At 37.3% G+C, this 14,350-nt stretch overlaps 1 long non-coding RNA gene across 1 annotated transcript in view; it reads right to left on the minus strand.

The window, feature by feature from the left end:
• Nucleotides 1-8,295: 8,295 nt before the first annotated feature.
• The window catches only part of LOC113628518 (uncharacterized), a 46,933-nt gene continuing 40,878 nt past the window's right edge, over nucleotides 8,296-14,350 (minus strand). Inside the window, exon 4 of the long non-coding RNA XR_003436131.1 lies at nucleotides 8,296-11,960. This is a non-coding gene — a long non-coding RNA (uncharacterized LOC113628518). The remainder of the gene's footprint in view (nucleotides 11,961-14,350) is intronic.

Raw genomic sequence — 14,350 nt, forward strand, 5'->3', positions numbered from 1 at the left:
CAGCCGCTCCGCGGCATGTGGGATCTTCCCGGACCGGGGCACGAACCCATGTCCCCTGCATCGGCAGGCGGACTCTCAACCACTGCGCCACCAGGGAAGCTCTCCATCTCCTCTTAATTGCCCATCTCAGAAATCTGGAAATCTTTCTTGAACCTCTTTCTTTCACAACTACCTTCTCAAATCCCTCCACTTCTTCTGCTTCCCATCTTTACCACCATTTCACCACGAACATACCTGGCAAAATTCTTGCCAAGACTAATGTGCAGACTGAGCATATTAAGCACTCTAAGAGCTGAGACAGATTCCCGAAACGTGTGAAGGAAAATGATCAGAAAAAGAAGGAAGCCAAAGAGAAAGGTACCTGGGTTCAGCTGAAGCTCCAGCCTGCTCCACCCAGAGAAGCACACTTCGTGAGAACCAATGGAAAGGAGCCTGAACTGTTGGATGGAGCCCATTCCCTATGAATCCATAGCATGATGGCTGTAAAGAAAATAAAAGACCGGGACTGTAAAAAAAAAAAAAAAAAAAAAAGAGGAAAGAAAAAAAAGCACAAGTCATCTACTTGACTTGTATTAAAATTATGTTTACAGGGACTTCCCTAGTGGTCTAGTGGTTAAGACTCTGCACTTCCAATGCAGGGGGTGCAGGTTCCATCCCTGGTCAGGGAACTAAGATCCCACATCCCACATGCCACGTGGTGCAGCCGATAAATTTAAAAAAAAAATTATGTTTACTGTCCATTTCCAAATAAAGAAGATTGTGAATGCACTGGTGGCAGAAAGTTTGTCTTCTTCAAATTCTAGCCTATGCTTTGCAGTAGCTAGCCTAGTGTTTGGCTCCTAATGAAAAAAAAATTCTATTTGTCTGTGTATGTACGTATGCATCTATCTCTCTATACATCTATCTACCTACTTACCTACATACCTATCTTTATTGGTAGATTGTACACAAACGAATATCTAACCAATTTAAAGAGAATGAATTCTTCGACTATGGGTAAAGTGTTCTGTTTCTCATGATCTAGTTTTAGTTAATATATAGCTCACTTCAAATAAATATCCCAACCTTCTACCTAAATGCTGGTTAATTTTTAATACTGAATAATATTTTAAGTACAAATAGAATGTTTTGGCAAAACACGCTCCCTTCATTTCAGTCCATTCTCAATTTAAACATAGCATTTACTTCTAAAACACTACAGAATTTTGGTGTGATCACATGGGAAAAAAATTCCATAATGTAACTGTTTTTGCTTTCTCCAAAGGGTTAAATATTTTGAATTCAAATTCTCAGCCAGAAGTTAATTTTTTTAAAGCTAAGTACGTATATTTATGTCTATCTAACAGAAAGATTTTGAGGACCATATCCCAGGCACGTTGCTAGGTCCTAAGGATAAGCAAAGATTTATGAAACAAGATCCCTGATCATTAGAAGCCCACAGTGTACAAAGGCTGATGATATTCACAGTCAACAAGAGAGCATGTGAGAATATGTAGTTCAGTGTTTGCTGCATACAAGGCGCTCAATTAATGTGTTAAAAGAAATAATCAGACTATGATACAGTAATGGCTACCTTACTGGTTTATACAGAAATTACTTTCAGCATCCTCTTTGCAGCTGAAATTATTTTCCAGAACACAGAATTCCAAGAGATTAACCAAAGATGTTTGATTTCAAAAGATAATACCTCTTTGTCTACATGCATCTGATACATATACCAATTTTAATAAAGTGTAACACATTTAGGGGAAGAAAACAATTATTTATGTTAAATAAAAGGCAGCTGATTGATAGAAGCAAATTCACAACCCAAGTAACTGCAATTATTTTAGCTATTTCATTTTTGTCCTAATGCTAATATGTCCCTGAATTGTTTTCAATGGTTTTAAAGCAGTGAGGTGATTGTTTTGCTACAGATTCAGGAAATCATGGTTTATTGGCCAAGTCACTGACCTTCCAAGATCCTGAGCTAAAATCCCATTAGCACAAGTTGTTTTAATGTGAACTTGATACAGCAACTCAGAACCTGAGAGAGGAGATCTGAAAGGCACCTTTCTAGACAACAATTGATTTGCTTCATTTCATTGAAATGGCTAATGCTTTGATGGTTCATATTTACAATGGCTTGTCCTGCTCTTCAATAGAGTTGATATGTTGGAGTCTTTAACACCATAAACTTGATCAGAACTTCCTCAGTAATAAACAGACTGGATGGAAGGGGAGTACCCCTCCTCACCAGGCCTCTGGAACCTATTTGCTTACCAATTTGTAGCTAAAGACATTGAGAATGGTGTTCTTCATGCTCAACCGCTCCAGGTAGTTGAAAAGAGTTCTGGGAAACTCAATATGCAAACTGGTTTGGGAGCCTGAAAGATTTCAAAGGGAAGAACATTTGACCTTCCTTAGGAAGAGCATGTTGCTCAGTTACATTCACTTTTAAGTATGGAATTTTGGTAGCATTCATAAAACCCATGAAGAAAATCTATTTCCCTTGTAAGTTACTTCCTAAACAACTCAGAAAATTAACAAGCTGGGATTCTAGGTTGTACATTTTTTTCCTACATTCCAAAGATGTGTCAAACTTCACAGCGACTTATGTTGAATCCCATGATTGTTAAAGACAAGAGACACACACCTCTTCTCCACATTAGGGCACAGAGAAAGCTGAGACTGAAACTTAGCAGCCACTAAAGGGCCTGAGTGTGTTGCTTTGTTTTTTCTTTTCAATTCTACTCTTTTGGAGGTGTCAGGGTCAGTGGAATTTTTTTTCTTTACTTTTGAACAGCAAGTCCAATTTAATTGTGATTGCGTTAAAATCAAGACATTCAATCAGCACAAAATGCAGATTTCACCTGCCCTCCCACCTTTTTCTTTTTTTAATATCAGAAGGTTTTCTTTGAATCTCTCCCAAGTTACTTGCCTATCAGTTTGCGAAGTGATTTTGCCATAGCAGTACTTGGGTAGGTGTGATGAGGTCAGGGTTAACTTAACAGTCACCAACAAAAATTCCTACCCAAACCCTAAAAGCTAAAAGAATACTGTTGGGGTCATACCTCAATACCCAGAGATAGAAAATTTACCCTCTGCAGGTCTGTAGAAAATCCTTGACAACTAATCCTATCCCAACCTCTCCACACTCCTGCCAAGAAGAAGAATTATATGAATTCCTTATGGAAAATCTCAGGCCAAAATTTAAAACATCCTTTTATGCCTCATAGTTGACTCCTACTCAACTTCTCACCTGCATTTCAACAAAATCCCTCCATGACTCTCAGCACCATTTTTAGTGTATTTCTCTGGCATTTAACCTACTTCTTTTCATGTTAAAAATAACTGACTCATAAGTTCTTCATAAAAATGATGGTAAGGGACCTCCCTGGTGGTCCAGTGGGTAAGACTGCATGCTTCCATTGCAGGAGGCACGGGTTTGATCTCTGGTCAGGGATTGAACTAAGATCCTGTATGCCCCGTGGCCAAAAAAGAAAAAAAAAAAAAAATGATGGCAATCATAGAAATACCATGATTAATAGTAAAAGTCATTTGTGCAGGAGACAAAAGACAAGATAAAATAATTTTATGTCAGGATTTCTTTACTTTTAATTTAAATAAAAATAAGCAGCTAGAGATTGTTTAAATCATTTGGAAAACAAATTCAAACTTATAAGATGGATCAGAAAGCTATTGTATGAAGCTGTTCATTACCAAGGGAACATTATCAAAGAAGAGTTAGATCTATTAAAAAGCAAGATCACAGTTTAAATAAAATTAAACCAAAAAATTAGAAAGTCATTTTATTATTTCAATGTATATTATGTATGTATACATGCGTGTATGTATATATTTGAGAATAGCATGTGCTGCTATCTGTATCTGATATCTAAACTGTCCAGCAATTTGTAAAAGCAAAAAATTAAAAATCTCCTTATTTTTAAATATTTTAATATGTATTGTTATATGTATTGAATAAAATGTGAATATAATTTTCCCCTCAGTTTTCTTCTTTGGGAGCTTAGTTGCCAATTAAATGAGAGAATATATAAATAAACAAAAAATTAAAAGGATAATTAATTAAAGCTAAAGTATCTAGAGTGATTAAGTAATCCAAGTATTTCAGATTATGTAGTTAAGATAAATAATATCAATAAAGATGAAAAATTAATCTGAGGTCTCCAACTATTTACATATTTGTATGTATGTGTGTATTTATCTACTTTGTCTCTCTCAACTTGATAAGTAATAGCCTGGCAGAAAAACTCATAGAAATCCTTTTTCATTTCAACAATGATTCCTAATCTCAGCAAAAATACTCAAGAAAATTCTAAATCCATTCCTATCTCGCTGGCTTGCTAGTACACACTTCAGAAGTTACTTATTTCTCTTGAGTCTGTCTCAACTACAAAATTAGGCGAAAATCCGTCCTTCTCCAGAGATAACTTGTATAAAATGCTCAAATTAAAAGTTACATATCAAGTACAAAATGCCAGTTCTCTTATTTCTTTGAAGAAGAGTCCATATGAAACACAGTCTGCACAGTTGTGAATGAAAAGTGGAAATTAAAAGGGAGTAGTAATCGATAGCTGTGAAATCCCAAAGCCTATGAAATCCAATCAGAAAAGGGAAGAGTTAAAATAGGAGAACTCCCCAAAGCTTAGATGACTTTGGAAACACAGATCAAAAACAAAGACAGATAGTATAATTAACTCCATTACTGCTCAGTCAAATGAAAACAGCCATGACATCCTTACTTATTTATGACACCAGCAAATAGCTCAATTCCACCCCTGGATATTGCTGTAGGACAGCACTGGTTCCACAGCAGGTGAAACAGAAACAAGTTGCTAAAATTTATGTCACTAGATCATGTTAGAGATATAAGATTTATGCAGAAGTCCCATAAAAAATAAGTAGCTTTTATATCTTCTTATAACAATTCTTGTTCTTGAGCAAACCAAAGTCTATACACAGAAAGCTGTAATTTTCTCAAGTGTGTTTAGAATTGTGAAAAGCCTATTTACTTAAGTATATATTTTGCCTCAGGTATTGGAATTTACCAGCAATAATAAAATCTTTGCATCATCAAGCTGTCTATTAACATTTACAAAATATTTTCATTTCTGAGTTGTCTTCCTTAGCAAATTGGAAAATTCAGCAATGTGGTATATAACCCCCACTGTACAGAAGGTTCAGAAGGAAGGAGAATAAAGGGGATATCCAGGTCACTCGCAGCATTTCTCCCTGAGATGTTGTCTGATTCCTCTCCACCTCTGTTCTTACCTTTCTGACCAAATCTTACCTTCCTGATCACTTTGGTATTCCTACTGCCTAGGGCGGTACGTGGCGTGTAGTAGGCATTTGTCTGCAAAGAATTTCACTGTGCATATATATTCTACTCAGACTCTCTTGTATATCTTTGTATCCATCTTCAACGTCTAGGACAAGCACCTTATTTACAATAGATGTATAATATTTAGTTGGTTGCCTGATTTCCTGAGTTAGATAAATAGTTTTACAATGGTCTTAAATCTTTTCTTCACTGCTGGTGGGAATATGAATGGTTACAACCACTTGGATGGCAATCTGTTTTTTACACTTTTGGTCAAGAATATTCAATGACAAGCTGCAGAACACAGTTTGTAAGAACAAAGGAAAGCAGAATGGGTAAGTAGTGGTATATTCATAGGAGGCAATATTGTAGACTAGTGAAAAAGTATCAACTATCCCTATACAGGTTACCAAGGAGACTCTCCCAAATAGGATGTTGAGGGGAAAAAAAAAAAAAAACTAAATTGTACATCATTTATATAAAGTTTTAAAGCATGAAAGCAATACTGTCTATTTTATTATACACTACACATTGAAATTATGTTTTTAAATGCATGGAAATGAGAAACGTTACGTTCAGTGGAGTGGTCGCCTTGGGGTAAGAAAAGGATATTGCAGTCAAGAAGAGTACACAGGAACACGGAACACTGGGGAAGCCAAATGTATTGGTAATGTTTTACTTTTTAAGCTGGATGTTGAGAACATGAGATTTTTTAATTGTTATCATTCTCTTCACCTTTCTGTAAATCTGAAATAGTTTTTAAAGGAATAAGAAAATAACATTGACAAGGTAGTAGTTAATCTACCGTGGGATAAATATCCTAATTAGATTCTTTTTCTCTTTGCCATCTCAAAATTGTTAAGGAAAACAGTGCCCTGAATAGAAATGATATGTTGACATGAGGGGCACCATTTAAATCAAACATGGCAAAGGGACCAGAGCCCACAAGAATAGATATGAAACTTTAAAAAGCAAAGGCAACATACTCTCTTTAGCCACTCAGTAAAATATAATGACACAGTGGCCAGGAAGCCATCAGACACCTCCTTCTGCCAGCAAGCTCAAAAGGCTGCTCAAATTCTTACTATAAATTGGGCGAACACCTAAGTTATCATCCAAGTAACATAGTTTTAAAAGCAAACACGGGCACTGTTAAAAACTATACTGGAACAAAAAATGTAAACCAGGACTGTCCCACCAAACCAGACTATAGACTATAGACTACAATTGCTAGATGCTCCACTGCAGTAACAGGTTTATCGAACTTAGTGGATTTTATGGAGGCAAATATGAATACAGAAGTGTAAACGTTACACTCCATTTGAAATACTATTTTTAGATGAACTGGGAAATCGAAGAACTGGAAAATAAACTGACAAAAATCAGGTAGACGTAGGAGAGGAGTGAAATCCTCTTCTTTGATAGTGGTCTATCTGGAGATTTCGTCTAAAATCGACATTTGTGACTGTCAGATGTAGGCATTTAACTCAGTCATAGTGGCAATTTAAAAAGTTTTAAGTGGTTATCTCTGGGAAGTGGAATAACAGTTGGAGGAGGAGTGATTATGTCAATATCCTTCCTTGTGGTTGGAGACATTCTTTACCATAAGCATGGTATAATTATAATTTTCATAATTAAAATGTTAAAAATTTATAAAAATGATAATAGCCAGTACTCACAAGTGCACAGGGTAAATAATGGTAATACCTCATATTTTTATTGAGCGTTTATTATGTGCCATGTACTTTGTTAAATGATGAACATGAGTTATCTCATTTAATCTTCACAACAATCCCATAAGTTATTATGCCCACACTCTAGATGAGAAAACTGAGATATTGGGTAGGTGTCACAACTTGTCGAAAGTCAGACACAGTTCACATGTGCAGGACCTGAGACTTGTACCCAGGCAATCTAACTCCAAAGCTGCCCTCTCAAATCATTCTTCTCTTCTGTCTCCTATTTGAGCATGATGCTCCAGGGAGTATACATTGGTACAAGTTTTCATATAGTATTTTGACAACATGTATCAAAACTTTTAGTGTGTATACTCTCTGACTCAGAAATTCTGTTCCTATATATTTATGTTAAGAAATAATGGTAAATACGCCCCAAGGGATATTTTAAAGGAAGTCCATCCTTGCAATGCATATGAAAGCAAAAAAAAAAAAATTAATATTCATCAATAGAGGATTGATTTTCTTAAATTATGATATAATTCATACAATATAATACACTCAGTCTATACTTATTTACATGGAAGATTAACACAGTTATATTGAAAAGGCAAGCTGCAAAACAATATGCATATATGATCTTGTTTTTGTCAAAAATAAAAATGCATAAACAGAGCCATAGAATACAGTTTGGAAGGCCATACTCTACAATACCACTTCCCAGGAGAGATCATTTCTAATAGCTTGACATAAGTAGTACCTTCCCTGTTGATTTGCCATCATGATTCTCTGCTCTTAGCCATCAGAAAAATAATATACATTCATTTGCTTTCTTGCCTATTTTTTGTATCTTTCACCAATTTTATGTTAACTAAGGGCAGGAACCACATCTGTAATAGTTATCCCAATTTACCAAGGCCCAAGTGGTACATAATATGTGCTTCAGAAATACTTGTTGAACTAATGCCAATCAAATTTGTTTCCAGGTGATTTTCACCTTCAACTTTCTACCTTAATCCATTGTTTCAGCTTTTACAAAGAGAAGGGTGGGGATTGCTGGTATAATTATGGAGAAGAAAACCCCAGTAAAGCTATTTTTATTATGGTAAAGCCAATCAATCAACCAATCTAGCGATGCGGAGGCAGTGCTGATGAAATTAAAAACCACACTAGGGCTTCCCTGGTGGCGCAGTGGTTGAGAGTCCGCCTGCCGATGCAGGGGACACGGGTTTGTGCCCCGGTCCGGGAAGATCCCACATGCCGCGGAGCGGCTGGGTCCGTGAGCCATGGCCGCTGAGCCTGCGCGTCCGGGGCCTGCGCTCCGCGGCGGGAGAGGCCACAACAGTGAGAGGCCCGCGTACCGCAAAAAACAAACAGACAAAACCCACCACACTAGATTTGCATCCACAAGACTTGAGTCTGCAGCCTGCCTTCCAGCTCAGGCACTTACTAGCTGGGTCATCAGTCTCTTAAACTTCACCCATCTTCTCTTCTTTCCTTCTTACTCTCATTGAAAAACTTTATTCCCATATTTATTTGCAGAGCAAAGAACTGGGCTACCTGCCTCAGGGAGGCTACAGAATCTTCCAGCCCTCAGTGCCCTAGGTGGACCAGGAAGGACCCAGGGGCAGAGACTACAGGGGAAGGGCTGCTGAGGATTTGGTTTAGGTTTTTTTGGTTTGTTTTGATTTTTGAGTGCCATCAGGAGGTGGAGGCCATAACTTAAAGGGCTGCAAAGCCTGCTTTCTCTCTCATTCTTCTCAAAGAGAATAGGCTGACCTAGCCCCAGCCTCACACTGTCAAAGGTATAGTCACTCCGTAAATATTTGTTACAAAAATGAATGAGTGAACATGTAAAACATTCTTTTTCATTGGGCTTGCTGTGGCAGTCAAAGCCCTAAAAATCGTAACTGGAAAAATGTAAGATTTGTTAAATATTGAGTTTAGGGAAGAAAAAAATGTATTTATAAATTAATTTGTTTTCAGTATAAGACCTTGTATGTAAGGTTCCAACACAGTGAATTTTTACAGTGAAGCTATAAACTCTAAAATGGGGATTATGAACGTGGACACTATAATTTATAATACTTGCATAGCTTTCAATTATTCAGGTGCTCAAAGCCCAACAAATTGAATAATGAACAGGGGTAATGAATTGAACGCTGAGAAGATGATAACAGAAAACACTGGGTAGTCACCACGGAGAAATTCACGTACAGAAGTAGCCCTGAAAGAAACACACTTGTTTGAAGGACACATTTCCTTTTCTTTCAAGCCAAACATTTACGGAACAGTCATGCAAGTAGGAATTGCTTTCAAGAAATACCTGTTAAAGGCAGAAAGCTGCTAAAATAGTATATTTTAGAAGACCAAACGGAGAATTAGAATCGTAAATTGGCCTGTCACATTCTCAGAGAGCGCGGTTCTCTATTTCATTATCTTTAACCACATGGAGAAAGGGGAGATGCGTTCATATAAATTATCAGCACCATTGCTTTAGATTTAGGCTGGAAAACGTGTGGCTATTCCACAGATCCTAAAGCACGGGGTTCTTCACGGTATTTCATACAACACTGCAGATCAGAAATTTAAATAATGAGATGGCTTCTGAACTTGCTGTTCAGACCCGGGATGGATGATGCATGCTCATGTCTGCCAGTGAAGGTTCTGGAGGAAGGATGCCTGCTTAGCCTGGTACCCACATCTCTGCTGTCAGTGATACTGCAGACCCAGACAGGCACAACGTGCAGTTGGCCAAAATCGTTGAAAGATTCGAATTAACTGCAATTAACTAAAGTCAATAAAAATTAATGGTCCCCGCACCTCTAACCTCCACCACCATCATACACACTACTCAGTCTGCACACCCATCATTTTCTACATAAAGGGTATTTATCAGAGCAACTTAAAAATCATTTGTCTTCTAGACTATTGCAAGCCACGTGGTAATACTGTATAGTGATTAGTGTATTGTCCGTGAGGTCAGTACATCTGGCTTCAGATCTCAGCTTTACTGTTTTCTAGATGTATTTTAGGCAAACTATTTAACCTTCTAATATTCAGTTTCTTTATCTGTGTAATGGGGATAATAACAGTACCTGCGTCTTCAGATTACTGGGAGTATTAAATAAGATAATATATGCAAAACTTTCAGTATAGTCATAGTTAGCACTCAGTAAGTATCAATATTAGCTATTCTTACTGGCTAAAGCTGCATTGGCAAAGGCTGTTTCTATGTATCTGAAACACTGGGACCTGGCACCCATAAACAAGAGTTGTGCCATTCACAAGAACCATTTAAATGATCATTTGGGGCTCGAGGCTTTCAGGGGCAGCTATTGCTATTATATCCTTAGAAACGGTTTACCAGCAGCAACATGGAAAAATTCACATGGAAAATGAGTGCCTATTTACCTCTGACAATTGTTTTGATGGGTAGACCAAAGGGACTCATCAGTTTCATATGAATTATAAAATATGTGTCACGTTTGTTAAACTGTTGTACCTGTATAATTTGAGTTTGATTGTTCTGATCCTAAAATATTGTTCTACCCAGTGGAAATCACGATCATTATCCCAAATCTGTCCTGGAACTACAAGATCAACAGGGCAGAGCTCTAAAACCAGTTATTTTGCTGGGAGAATTTCATAGAAAATTTTCAGTGATATTTCACCACTCAAAAAATAATTTAAACCTATTGAGGTACTTCAAGACTTTTCTCAGATGCAAATGTAAACCTACTAGAACATCTGGACTATTCTGCCTTTTGTTTTTAGTCACTCACTAATCAAGGAAAGTGGAAATGTGTAAGAACCTTAAAGATCATCTAATCTGACCACTTTATACTAGAAATGAGGCAATAAGGATGAAGAGAGGAAGCTATGTTTCAAAGCGCCAAGGTTCAAATGGAATTTTTTCGTGGGCCATAAACATATTTTCAGTGATGTTGGTGGCTGCTGAAGTGCCCAGGAAACTTTATACGTGGACATTATGGAACACAAAATATAAATTGTTGTTGATCACTTTTACTTTATAATCCCAATAGTAAATTAATGGCTCTCTAAATATTAATACAGACACATGGGCTTTAGTTTCTTTAAGATAAAGCATAGGACACCTACGCCATAGAGTTCTCTTTATGCACAGCATTTACACGCATACATCAAGTATTTCTCTTGTTTTTTACATACATAAGAATTTCATTTTTCCTCTTGCTATTTATATTTCTTAAGTCTCCAATTCAATTGTAAGACATTAGGTGCAGAAACCTCTTTCCCCTTTTTTAATCACCTATAACATGTGGGGCATGTTCATGATAGGTTCCCATGATTCACCGCCGATGAATGAGTTCTAAAGGGAAGCATTTAAACTATTAAAGCTGATGGACTACGAACTCTGAACTCTTAGAAACCTTGGGAAAAAAATGTTTGTTTAAGGGTGACCTGAACAACCAAAGGACAATAATTCACACTATGACCTTGGATGAGTCAATTAACCTCTTTGGTCCTGGTTTTCTTCACCTGTAAAGCAAAGGGGTTGGCCAGAATGATGTCTAAAGAGCCTTCCAGGTCTCCACATTCTACAAACCTGTGTTACTTCATTACCTTGGTCTCTCTGTACAGTGTTAGGTTATAGCCGTCACCTCTTCTAATAGCCATTCAATCTTACTTCTAAAAGCCAGGTCCCGCCGGTGTCGCTGGTAGCGGAGGCTGCATTGCTTGTTTCTAACCTGCAGTGGAGAATTCAGTGGTGGGGAACAGATGAGGATCGATGTCCCTGTTATGGCCACAGCTGGGATGCAATCTCAACCTTTGTGCAGAGGGGCTCTTTGCTTTGGGGTTGGGAGTATTTGAGATGGCAGGAAGGAAAACGACCACTGGCAGGACAATCCCAGCAGGACAGCTTCATGTTTGGGGATGTCTTTGGTCAGCATATCACTCCCCTCCAGTGAGCATCTGGTCTGGAAAAAAACAAAAAAAAAATGTGTATCTGTTGATCTGATAGCATTGGGAGGCTTCCTTCCTGTTCAGCAAAGTACAGAAATGGGTCCTGTGAAATCACAGACAAGTAGAATATCTCCCCTTTGCCCCCCATCCTTAGCTTTTCACTCCAACTGAGATACACGGCCAGTATCAGCAGTCTTTGCTCTACCCTCTGGAGACCTTCAGAGGGTAAAAGAGACTTAAAAAGAAAAACTCCTCCCCCAAATCATAAAACTGGCATGAATAGAACGTCTCCACAGCAGGAAAGCAAAAAGGAGGGAAGAAAGTTGGTTTAGGCAAGAGTGATATGAATATTCAACTCAAATAAATCTTATTAGGTGAGGGTATAGCAAAAGAAACAGCCAGAGGCAAGAGAAACAGGGAGACCCTACAGCTGTATTAAGGAAGGAAAATGCTGCCCAGTTTTTCAGCTGAAGGTAAGTTCATTGACAAAGTAGGGTTACAGGGACTTCCCTGGCGGTCCAGTGGTTAAGACTCCATGCTCCCAATACAGGGGGCATGGGTTCGATCTCTGGTTGGGGAATTAAGATCCTACATGCTGCATGGCCAAAAAAAGAAAGAAAGAAAAAAAACCAAAGGTCTAGTTTAAAAAAAAAAAAAATATATATATATATATATATATATATATATATATATGAATAAAAAAAAGCATTAAAAAAAAAAAGTAGGGTTACAAACAGCAGTCGTCTCCTTGGACAAAGCTAATGACTCACCTAAAAGCCTGGAGAAAGAAGACAAGTAGAAAATTACGAAAAATTACAATCTCTTCCTCACCACCATAACCCCCTTTATCGTGTCATTTCCTAAACTGCCCAAACTTCTCCATTAAGACATTAGTAATGCTGACCAATAAGCTGAAAGAATAAGCAAGCCCTGTCAGACAGGCCTCCTGGCTGTCTTAGCGTTTGCTACTCCCCTGCCCCCAGCCTTTTCCCTGGGTATTTCCATGACTCTGTCTTTCTCAGCCTCAATGTCATCAACTCAGAAAAGCTTTCCCTGGCCACACAATTAAAGTAGCCTTCGCGCCCCACCGTCTATCGCCCAGTTACTTTCTATTTCCTCATCTGATTTTTTTCTCCAATAAAATTTATCAAAAATTTGAAATTAAAAAAAAAAGAATAAGCAAGCCCTTAGAAAAGTATGCCTATTTGAGAGTAAAGGATAAAAAAATCTCTTAGGGATGGCAATTTCAAAATTGAACAGTTTCAAATTATTCCACCTGTTTCTTCTGAAGACCACCAATTTTGCTTGGAAAGGTTTTTTTGTGTGTGTGTTTTTAAATTTAATAATAGGTTAGAAATCTTGTTGCTCATATCCTAAACATTTTCTACCCCATTATCTTCATTATTTTTCATTCACTTTCTCATTCTCACAATAAAAACTCGAGGAGACAAAAATAATAATTAACATAGGATTCCTATCTTTAGATTTATCAAGTCCATATCTGACTCAGATAGCAGAAGTTTAGAATACTGGCTCTTCTTATAAGCCAGTTATGGGCAAGCAAACTCTTCAAGCTTCAGTTTCTTCATCTGTAAATTAAAAATAAGAACATATTTCTAATAGAGTGTTGTACATAAAATACCTGGAATAGTCCTTGGAACATAGTGGGAGCTCAGTCAATAACAAGAATTATCTTTACCATCATTATTTTCTTGTGTGTTGTTAGCTACCTTCCAATTACGTACAGAGAGCTCTACTTCAATGAAGTTTCAGGCACAAGGCAATAAGTTATATTACATACATAATAAATCATCTTGCTTTTCTTATCAATTTCAAATCTGCAAAATCATAGGAAAAGGAGGTGTCATACTCAGCCAAAACTATTCAAGTAGTATGTCACCAACAGGAACACTAAAAACAAATTGTCAGTGACAGTGATAATTGCTACCATTTATTGAGCTCTTATTATATATAAGGCCCATGATAAGGAATTTATATGGATTGTTTCCTTTCATCCTTTATAAAACCTCGTACGGAATTGGTATTTTTATCCCCACCTTCCAGATGAAGAACAGGGATGCTGCAGGGAGTTGCTTGGAAAGAATGCATCACATGTGTCCAAATTTACACAGCTAGTAGGCAAATGAACCAAGACGTGAAACCAGGTCTCTCTATGACAAAGTTTTATGCTTTTACACAGTATCGAGGGTCTAGTGTCCTTCTGAAGAATTATAGCATTTTAGAAATTTAAAGGAGGAAGAAATTTGGGGGTTTTTTTAGCACAAGACCATCTTTTGAGAAAAAGCTTTCTCCCTTCTTAGTAAAATCCCTGTGTATGGAGCCTAAGACATATATACGTCCAAGTTCCCCAAAGTGATTTTTTTTTTTTTTTTTTTTTTTTTTT

The sequence above is a fragment of the Aethalodelphis obliquidens genome, unplaced genomic scaffold, assembly GCF_003676395.1.
Source record: "Aethalodelphis obliquidens isolate GAN/ISIS:26980383/991018 unplaced genomic scaffold, ASM367639v1 scaffold24, whole genome shotgun sequence".
In the NCBI taxonomy this organism is placed as follows: Eukaryota; Metazoa; Chordata; class Mammalia; order Artiodactyla; family Delphinidae; genus Aethalodelphis; species Aethalodelphis obliquidens.